A 9,673-nucleotide genomic window follows, 5' to 3' on the forward strand; every position below is an offset into this window, starting at 1 on the left:
TCTTGCTGATGAACAGAAAGTGTTCATAAGCAATAAAGCAACTTTTTAGAAAAAAAATCTTATGAAGGAATTAATGCTTTTAAAATCGAGCTTGATGAAGTTCGATGGATAGAAGAATCGATATAATCTAGTGAACTCACAGAACTTGATTTGATTGAATCAAATCCAGAATCAGTTAATGATGCACCATTAAGGAGATCCGATGGAGTATCGCATCCACCAGATAGATACTATAGTTTCTTGATCTGAGAAGGAGATCTATTGAAGTCGATGAGAACAATGAGGATTCGATCTTCTATGGGAATGCAATGCAGAGGTCTGACTCGATAAGTGGTTAGAAGTCATGAAATCTGAAATGGAGTCCATGAACGTAACGATATGTGGATATTAGTTGACCCACCTAAAGGGATAAAATCCATAGGATGTAAGTGAATTTTCAAGAGGAAGAGAGGTGCAGACGGAAGGTGGAGACCTATAAAGCTTGTCTAGTTGCTAAGGGATATTGTCAACGTTATGGTATTGACTATAACAAGATGTTCTCCTCTGTGACAATGCTGAAATCTATTCCGATCATGCTTGCGATACCTGTACATATAGACTATGAAATCTGATAAATAGATGTGAAAATAATTTTTCTCAATGGTGAGCTGAAAGAAGAGGTTATATGATATAACATAAAAATTTCATATCCACAAACGAGTCTAAGGTATGCAAGCTTCAGAGATCTATTTATGGATTGAAGCAAGTAGAAGTTGGAACATGCATTTTGATAAAGTGATCAGAACATATGGCTTCATTAGGAATGAAGAAGAACCCTATATATATAAATAGATTAACAATTTTGTGGTTGTATTTCTTATTCTGTATGTGGATGACATTCTCTTAATCAGGAATGACATTCTTGCATTACAAGAAATAAAGGTTTGGCTATGGTCTCAGTTCTCTGTGAAGGACTTGGGAGAAGTATTCTACATCCTTGGGATGAAGATCTATAGAGATAGATCTAAGAGATGCTTGGATTATCCCAATCCACGTACATCGACACCATGCAAAAATGGTTCAGCATGAAAAATTTCAAGAAGGGCTATCTCCTGATGGCTATGGAATTACTCTCTCAAAGAAGGATTATCCAACAACTTCTTAAGAGAGGGAGCATATGAGCAAGATTTCATATGCTTCAGTAATAGATTCCATAATGTATTTATGACATATACAAGATCAGATATGGCATACTCACTAGGAGTAGAGAGCAGATACCAGTCTAATTCAGGGGAGAACCATTGGAAGGTTATAAAAGTCATCCTTAAGTATTTGAGAAATACTAAGGACCAGTGACTTGTTTATGGAGAAACCAACTTAAAATTTATGTGGTTTATAAATTTTAATTTTTAATCAGATCATGATGATAGCAAGAGCATGTTGAGTTACATCTATATCCTGAATAGTGGAGCAATCTGCTGAAAAAATTTTAAGCAGCACACCATGGCTGACTCTACATGTGAGGTAGAATACATCATGCATCTGATGCTGTGAAAGAAGTTGGATGGTTATAAAAGTTCATCGATGAGCTCGAAGTGGCACCCTCCCTTGATGGTCCTGTTTTGTTATGCTGTGATAGCATCGGCACCATTGCTCAAGCGAAGGAACCAAAGTCACATTAGCGCACTAAACACATTCTATGCCACTACCACTTAGTCCGAGAGATCGTAGATCGAGATGATGTCGAGCTTTAGAAGATCGATGAAAAAGAAAACTTGGTCGATCTATTTACTAAAACCTTTAGTATCAAGAGTTCAAAGACCATAAACAGAAGATGGGTATACGATACTGTTGGTGCAAAAATCCGCCTGCGCCGGAGAAGCTGGAGTCGAGGGAGTCGCGATCGCCCGGGACCTGCAAAAGAAGTCTAAACCGGAGGTGGGTTGCTCTGGCAAGACCCTCCGATGCTCAAGTCAGTTTTCTGCCTCAATAAGAATGGAGTGCTCGAACAAAAATTTTAGTAGAGTTTCTAGGCAAAAATGAGAGCTTAGAGAATAACGTATCTGGGTCTCCCTTTTATAGGCGGAGGGAGCAACAGACTGACAGCGACGTTTGTAACCGTCCGACAGTGGGCTGCCCACGGTCAGGAGGAGTTTGTTGTGAAGAGTAGTGGAGTGGAATCGTGGCTATCACCGGGACATGCCACGTGGAGTCTGTCGCAAGGGGTGGAGCGACGTCCGTTGTCGCGACTTGCCAGAGGATGGAGGAATCGCGTGGTATCCATCGCAGGAAGTGGAGCAGGATCGTGGCCATTATTGCGGTCTGCCAGGGAGTGATGGAGCCGCACGAAATCCATCGCAGGAAGTAGAGCAGAGTCGTGGCCGTTGCTGTGGCCTGCTAGAGGGTCCAGGCCTGTCGATCGAAGTCCGACTGGAGTGCCTGGCGGAGAGGGGTGGCTAGCTGTCCGTCTGAGAGGGGCTCGGAGTCCTGCCCTCGTGGGAGTTCGGATGAAGTCTTCCTTCAGTTGAAGTCGGAGACGAGGTCCGGCTCCCGTAGGAGTCCGGATGAGTCTTCCTGCAATTGGAGTTGTAGGTGAAGTCCGGCTCCCGTAGGAGTCTGGACGAAGTTTACCTGTAAGTGAAGTCGTGGGTGGAGCCCGGCTCCCGTAGGAGTCCGGGCGAAGTCCGCCTGCAGCCGGAGTCGGGGATGAGGTCTGGCTCCCATAGGAGTCAGGACCAAGTCTTCCTACAATTGGAGTTGTGGGTGAAGTTTGGCTCCCATAGGAGTCCGGACGAAGTTTACCTGTAAGTGAAGTCATGGGCGGAGCCCGGCTCCAGTAGGAGTCCGGGCGAAGTCCGTCTGCAGCCGGAGTCGGGGACGAGGTCCGGCTCCCATAGGAGTTCGGACCGAGTCTTTCTGCAATTGGAGTTGTGGGTGAAGTCCGGCTCCCGTAGGAGTCCAGACGAAGTTTACCTGTAAGTGAAGTCGTGGGTGGAGCCCGGCTCCCGTAGGAGTCCGAGCGAAGTCCGCCTGCAGCCGGAGTTGAAGATGAGGTCCGGCTCCCGTAGGAGTCCGGACTGAGTCTTCCTGCAATTGGAGTTGTGGGTGAAGTCCGGCTCCCGTGGGAGTCCGGACGAAGTTTACCTGTAAGTGAAGTCGTGGGCGGAGCCCGGCTCCCATAGGAGTTCGGGTGAAGTCCGCCTGCAGTCGGAGTCGGGGATGAGGTCCGGCTCCCGTAGGAGTCCGGATGAAATCTGGTAGTTGTAGGAATCTACCGTTGGAGAAGTTCAGCTGTTGACGAAGTCCGGGGTAGTTCGGATTGGAGTTGAACCTGGCTGGAAGAAGTCTGGAAGGGATTCGGAGAACAGCTGATAGTCGTAGAAAGTCGGCTGACGGTGGAGCTCAGTGAGTACTTGGGGTGGCTTAATGGATGACTAGGGGAACTCATGTTGAAGGAGCTCGGGTGGTGCAGTGGGAGTTCATCCGTCGGGGAAATTCAGTCAGCACTGTGGGAATCCGGCTGTTGGAGAAATCCGGAGAGATACCATCTGCGGTTGAAAGCCGGAGGGGTCCTGGGAGGGTCAATCCTGTCAAGAACTTCGGCTAAGGGTATTTTATACCCAACACCAGTCCCCCTACTTCTGAGTTCGAATTTCGAATGAAGAAAGTACAAAGAGATTGTCACAGCCGAAGTTGGTCCCTTGATGTCCGCACGCAATCGTCCTCAGATATTTTGGCATTTAATGCGCATGCGCTGGAGTCTTTTCAAATCGAGGTGATCCGAAGAGGCTCTTTTGGAACCTGCAGTGGAACGATAATCAAGGCATGGTGCAATAAAGGCTCTGTCAGCCGTTTGCCACTTTTTAACCGCCCGCTGTGGTGAGTGGGACATGCGACAAAAAGAGACCGATCAGAGGGGATTCGCAATCGTCATTATGCCGGATCTCGGGGCCTATTTAAACCCACACTCCTCCTCCAGGAGTCTCGCTCTATCCGACGGTCTCGTTCTGGCGCCCTTCTTCTCCCTGAGAACTCCGATTTTTCTCAGCGCCCTTTCCAGCCTTAGGCGTTCCTCGAGCCGTCCCCATTTTCGCACCTTCGTACCTCTCCGAATCGCCTAGGTTAGTCTCGGAACTCCTTCCTCTTTTTGTTCTTTTTTTGTCGTTCGATCTTTCTTCCTCTTGCTCTGCACATTAGTCCCTCGAGACCTTGTCCGCGATTTTCCCCGATTTTTAGGGATTTTACCTCTGTAAGTGGTCTTTGTGTGATTCTAGATGTCTTCCAGGGCTTCTTCTTCTAGCGGCTCTAGGAGTTCGTCTGTCTCGGTCTCCCAGAGTCCTCAGGCGGTAGATGAACCGGTAGGTAGAGCTGAACCTCATCCGATTTTTGCACCGGATGCCATTCCTTGTTCTCTGACTCTGGATGAACTCCAACTGATAAGAGTTCAGTATGGGGTTCCTCTGGAGTACGAACTGGAGCTTCCTGGCCCGTCCGACCGGACTAGTGCCCCTCCCCTCGGCTGCTTCTGCCTGTACCAGGAGGCCTTTCGTGTCGGACTCCGGCTTCCTCTTCCACCTTTTGTCATTGCTCTTTTCTGGTTTTTGGACATTTCTTTGGCTTTGATTGCACCGAACTTCTTTAGGTTTTTGATAGGGTTCCTCTCTCTTTGTCATGTAGTCAAAGTCCAGCCCACCCTTTCCTTGTTTAGATACTTTTACACCTTCAAGCATCATCCCACGGTGAAGGATTGGTGGTACTTCTCTCCATAGTTCGGTAGGAAGGGGTTGCTGAAAGGTGCCCCTTCTTCTATCCATAACTGGAAGGGAAAGTTTCTTTATGTTCGATGCCTGACCTTGAGGCTAGAGTTGCCCCCTTGGGGTTCCCTGAGGGACTCCGTCCATCGAGCGCCCAGCCTGGGGGGGACAATCATCAAGCCTCCCAGAAACTCCTCAAATATCCAACTCTTTCTCTCTCCAACCTCCTGAAGAGCAGTTTCTGTTCAACATCAGCTTGAGCCCCCTGGATCCCGCCAGTATTTCATCTCTCCTTTTCTTTTCTCCTTTCCCCTTTTCTTTCCTCTCTTTCTCCTACTTCTCTTCTTTTCTTCTTTTTCACGCCCTCTTTCTCTTTTTCTTCTTCTCTCTCTTTTTTTTTTTTTTAGGCATGGATGCCGAAGAAGCACAAATGCTTGCCAGGGGCCTGAAGGCTCTCAAAAGAAAGGGTGCCGCGGCCTCCGGCCGGCGAAGAGGACCAGAGTGGAGGGGACGAGTTCGGCCGCGCCCGCCAAGCGACCTCAGCCACCGACGTCCTTGCAGACACTGAGCTTCCAGCCGCCCGGGCTTCCCCGAGGGGTTTGAGTTCTCCTACTGAGGTCCCCGCTTCAGAGACCCGTCCTGAGGAGGTGCCAGGGGGTGAGAGGAGGAAGAGGAGGAAGACCTTGGCCCGTTGGGTCGGCAGTCGCCAGGCTGCCACTGAAGAATCCCGCAGCTCTGAAGAGGAGTAGGGGGATGATCCCTTTAGTGACAGGGACCTAATAAAAAAGCTGGTAGACGGGTGCTCACTGTCCGAAGTCGTTCAGAGGATCGTCTGCGTCGATCCCTCACAACGAGTCTGGGACTCGCTGGGGGCCTTCCTCGAGGTAAGCAGATTCATCCTCCTTTCTTCCTTTCGCTTGTTCATTTAATTAACTTCTCAGCTCCCATTCTGACCCTCTGGTCATCCTTGCAGCTCGGGCACCAACTCCTTGCCAACATCGAGATGACAAACAAGACGGTGGAAGGTCAGCAGGCCGAGGCTGCCCCCTTAAGGAAAGACCCTCGAGGCGGTCGATCTCTGAGAGGCGCTTGAGAGAGAGAGACAGACCTCGACAGAACAGAAGGCGCCTTGGAGGAGATGGTGAGGAGGGCGGAGGCCGAGGTTGCCAACATGGCGGAGCAGATCCCGACCCTGGTCTCGGAGGCAGGGTCAAGCGGTGGAGGAGTTCAAGGCTTCCACCGAAATGAAGAAGTTGAAGGTTGAGTTCGGCCAAGCCGCATTCAATAAAGGGTTCAAGCTCTGCCAGAAGAAGATGGTCGTGAAATTCTCCGAGCTCGACCTCAGCTTCTTGGACGAGGCGTCCGAGGATGAAGCCGGACCCTCCACCGCCGTCGCAGCCACCGCGGACCATCCCCCAGAGGTGCCAAGTCCCCCTGTTGAGCCAGAGGTCCGAGACCTCTAACTTTGTATTCTTCCTTTATTGCCATTTTCCTTCTTTCTTTTATCTTCAAGAAACATTCAGTCAATAAAATTGGTCTCCTCCTTGGGGGGACTTTTCTTCTCTTCTTTTTCTTTCTTTCTTCTTCTTTGTAATGAGCTGCATTTTAATGCGCTGACCTCCCGATGGCAGCGCCCTGCCGAAGCGCTTCCCTTGCCTCAGGGGATTCCGCTGAAGTTTACAATCCAGCGGCTGAAGAAGGAAGTCCTCCATTTAACAAAAAGGTCGAAGAAGATGGAAGGCGAGCTTCGCAGGTTGAGGGAGAGTCATTCTGAAGCCACTGCGGAGGCCACCTACTTTCGAATCTCCATGTGAAGGGATCATAGAGTACAGCCGGAGGAAGGCGAACTTTGAGAAGGAGCTTGAGGAACACAAGAAGCATGCCAGCGACCAAATTTGGGCTCAAGCTGCCAAGATCAGTTCTCTCAGGGTGGAACTTCGGCTGCCCAGGAGAGGATTAGCCAACTGGAGGGGAGTTCATCCCGGCTTTTGACTCGGGCCGACAGCGACCAGGAGTGGTCGAAGAAGGTCTCCGACCTCCAGCAACAGCTCCAGGATGCCGAGGCGAGCTATGACGCGTACCAGGCCGGCTGGCGCAAGCAGGTGGATGAATACAAGGGAAGGCTCCGGATGACGACCGACGAGGTTGCCGCCTTCGAAGGCAACTAACTAGGGGGCTCGATCTGCCTCCACTCAGGATTCCGACGAACTCCAATCCCTGAAGAGGACCGCAGAAGAACTATCCGTCGCTCTTGGGGAGGGGAAGGCCGAGCTGCAGCAATTGAAGATCCAGCTGGTATGCGAGCAGCAGGCCGTCAAGGATGCGGAGGCAGAATCCGAGGTCCTGAGAAAAAGCGTCGAGAGGCGGAGAGCGAAAGCCAGCGATTTCATCGAAGATACATGGAGATATTAATGAGAGAGAGAGAATTGGAAGCAGAAGTCGGATGTTTAAGGGGTTCCCTAGCGAGGGTCGAAGCCGAAAGCCCGAGGTCGGAGGAAGCCGGGTCCCCTTAGGGCTCTTTTTGTCCTTCCGTCTTCCCATGTATATATTTTTTCTTTTGTTGTTTTGTCTTGTTCTTATTGTTTTGCTTTTCTTTCTTTAGCCTGCTGGGCTTTGTAGTGTATATTTTGTGAATGAAATGAAAAGGGATTTTGTGTTACCTCATCCACGTATTGCATTAAATCATCATCCGTCGAACTTCTTTTGTCTCTTGACTTGTTCGACGTCGGTGTCATTCGGAGGTGCCCAGTCGTCGCCACATTGATTTGCTTTTCTTGTCGTCCATGGCCGTAGGCTCGAGCTCGTGGTCTGAACTTCGTATTACCTTGAAGGGGTCATTATTTTCTTGGCCCGTGTCGAGAGCCTTCTTAGAGACCGGGATGTTCGGTAGGAGCTCCCGTCTTTGTTGAGATGAAGTTCCCTATGTTTTTGGTGTAGTTTGTTTTTCATCTGTTGTCGATGTAGTTCGTCGCTTTCTTTTTAATTTTCTCCTCTTTTCTGAGTGAGGGTCCTCCCCCTACTTGTTGCGGGGTCGCGTAGAGGTGTAGAGGTGCCGTTGAGGAGACTTTTCTCTTTATCCGATCATGTTGGGCGATCGGTTTTTATCATCGTCAGGACGAGGTCCTCCTTCTGTTCTTGACGTAGTCGATCTCAGCTCAGGTTAGGATGAGGTTCTCCTTCTGTTCCCAACGGGGCTGTGGGGGCACATAAAGGTCGTTGCGAGGGCCTCTCCCCCCATCCGATCTAAGAGAATCGGGTCTTCGACTTTGCTCATGTCAGGATGAGATTTTTCTCCTGTTCCTAACATGGCTGTGGGGGCACATTAGGGTGTTGTAGGGCCTCTCCCCCATCTAGTCTAAAAGAACTGGGCCTTTGACTTTGCTCATGTTAGGGCGAGGTTCTCCTCCTGTCCCTAACATGGCTGTGGGGGCACATTAGGGCGTTGTAGGGCCTCTCCCCCATCCGGTCTAAAAGAATCGGGCCTTTGACTTTGCTCATGTTAGGGCGAGGTTCTCCTCCTATCCCTAACATGGCTGTGGGGGCACATTAGCGTTTGTAGGGCCTCTCCCCCCATCCGATCTAAAAGAACGGGCCTTTGACTTTGCTCATGTTAGGGCGAGGTTCTCCTCCTGTCCCTAACATGGCTGTGGGGGCACATTAGGGTGTTGTAGGGCATCTCCCCCATCCGGTCTAAAAGAACCAGGCCTTTGACTTTACTCATGTTAGGGCGAGGTTCTCCTCCTGTCCCTAACACGGCCATGGGGGCACTTAAGGGCCGTTATATGGGCCTCTCCCCCGATCCGATCTTAAAATAATCGGACTTTCATTTTGCTCATGTTAGGATGAGATTCTCCTCCTATTCCTAACATGACTATGGGGGCACTTAAGGGCCGTTATATGGGCCTCTCCCCTGATCTGATCTTAAAATAATCAGACTTTCATTTTGCTCATGTTAGGACGAGATTCTCCTCCTGTTCCTAACATGACCATGGGGGCACTTAAGGCCGTTATATGGGCCTCTCCCCCGATCCGATCTTAAAATAATCGGACTTTCATTTTGCTCATGCTAGGATGAGGTTCTCCTCCTGTTCCTAACATGACCTTGTTTTAATTGTTTGAAGGAGTTATCCCCAGTCGTAACAAGTCCGTGCCAAAAGGAAAAGACATGCAAAATCGAAAGGAATTTTGATTCAAAGCAAAGTCGTTAGTAGTACATTTACAGGTTTCTTGAGTCCCATGGTCGTGGAAGGTTCGCTCCTCCTTGAGGCCCCCGATGATGGAGTCGATGGTTCCGATTGGGGGTCGATCTTCGGGCTGCTCCTCCCTCCTTAGCGGTTCAGGTTGCGGCAGGGCCCTTGGCCGATCCTTTCTGCCTTCAGGTCGGCGTCGAATGAACCTGTCGAGCCGACCTCACCTGATGAGCTCCTCGATCTCATCCCGGAGCTGAATGCACTCCTCTGTATCGTGGCCGTGGTCACGATGGTAGAGGTAGAACTTGTTAGGATTGCGCTTCCCAGGGTGTGTGCGCATCCTTTCCGGCCTTGGCAGCTACTTCTGACCTCCATCAGCACTTGGGTTTTCGAGGCATTGAGGGGGGCATAGTTGCGGAATCTTCCTGGTGGAGAACCCCACCGAACTCCGTGGTCCGGACTTCTCTACCTACGTACTCGAGGAGGAGTATGGACACGCTTGTGCCTGGGAGGAGTTCGAGAACGTGGCCGAGCTTCTCTCAGCCCTTTTTCGACTGCGGGCTTACTCGAGTCTCCCGCCTGCCGCTCTCTCACAGTCTTCTCATCCTTCATTTTGAAGGTTTCTTCTGCTCGGGCGTACCCTTCGGCCCGAGCCAATAGATCAGCAAAATCCCTGGGGTACTTCTTCTCCAGGGAGAACAAAAGGTCATTCTTCTGAAGGCCGCCCTTCAGAGCGACCATCGCTACCGA

Source organism: Elaeis guineensis, unplaced genomic scaffold (genome assembly GCF_000442705.2).
Source record: "Elaeis guineensis isolate ETL-2024a unplaced genomic scaffold, EG11 Super_Scaffold_1000033, whole genome shotgun sequence".
Classification (NCBI taxonomy): domain Eukaryota; kingdom Viridiplantae; phylum Streptophyta; class Magnoliopsida; order Arecales; family Arecaceae; genus Elaeis; species Elaeis guineensis.